The following is a 1,137-nucleotide window of genomic DNA, read 5'->3' as shown; positions in this document are numbered from 1 at the left end:
AGAAAGAAAGAAAGAAATATAGAGCGAGAGAAGAAAGAAAGAAAGAAAGAAAGAAAGAAAGAAAGAAAGAAAGAAAGAAAGAAAGAAAGAAAGAAAGAAAGAAAGAAAGAAAGAAAGAATATTTTCAGAAATAAAAGAGGAAAAAAAAAAGAAAGAAGAGAGAAAAACAGAGAAAAGGAGAGGGACTGGGGGGAAAAACGAGAACAAATAGAAAAGAAAAAGAATGGAGGCAGAGAGAAATGAGATAGATAGATAGATAGATAGATAGATAGATAGATAGATAGATAGATAGATAGATAGATAGATAGATAGATAGATAGATAGATAGATAGATAGATAGATAGATAGATAGATAGATAGATAGATAGATAATGTGCAGCTGTAGCCTGTGTCTTTGTAATTAGAGGACACATCCATAGTTACTATTATGTTTGACTGGAAACAAATACCTAAAATATTTGAGAAAAGAAAATAGCATAATAAGTAGATTTCTATGGGAACAGGTTTATCGCTTCCAGATCATCAGACCAGATTATACAGGATTCCCCATCATTTCCTTTTCCCATCACATTCAGTATAACCTCTGCATCGCACATCTCTGATTGGACCGTCTATCTACAATAATCGGGCACATCTCTGTCTCATCTGAGAACATCGCAACAGAAAAAAGGTTTTAAAATCCCATTTATTACCGATGTTTATGGGAATGTCACACGGAGGTGTTATTCAATTCTAAACAATTAAACCAACAGCAATACTTAAAAAATGACAAAATAATGACCAGACGCCACTGTGTCGCCGATATCTACATTTTTTTACACAATAGTCGCAGTCCTATTGTCCCTTTACCTGAAAGTCACCGACTTCCCCACAAAGTCAAGAATAATTTAGAATCCTGTGTCCTTACATTAGGGGAGTATATAGATGGGGTTTATAGAATACACTGAGGCTTGGCTCATGCTTGGCGTCCACTAGCACAGAAGATAAGGAGTTAAAAAAGGATAAAAGTGCATTTTAGAAAAGTGACCATCTTGGGTGAAGGCCCAGGAACGTCCGCTAACGAAGTGTATCCACAACCTGGTTGAATTAATTTACAAAAAAAGGACTAGGTTTTATTAAAAAATCAGTTTCAGAAGT

The 1,137-nt window shown here is 34.8% G+C and overlaps 1 protein-coding gene across 1 annotated transcript in view; it reads right to left on the bottom strand.

The window, feature by feature from the left end:
* Window positions 1–709: 709 nt before the first annotated feature.
* DMRTA2 (DMRT like family A2) overlaps window positions 710–1,137 on the bottom strand; it is a 3,806-nt gene continuing 3,378 nt past the window's right edge. Inside the window, exon 2 of the mRNA XM_082264860.1 lies at window positions 710–1,137. This exon is cut by the window's right edge and continues 1,007 nt beyond it. The gene's annotated coding sequence lies outside the window, so the exon portion shown is untranslated.

The sequence above is a fragment of the Pelophylax lessonae genome (assembly GCF_965119305.1).
Source record: "Pelophylax lessonae genome assembly, chromosome: 8".
In the NCBI taxonomy this organism is placed as follows: Eukaryota; Metazoa; Chordata; class Amphibia; order Anura; family Ranidae; genus Pelophylax; species Pelophylax lessonae.
This window is presented reverse-complemented; position numbering and strand designations above follow the sequence as displayed.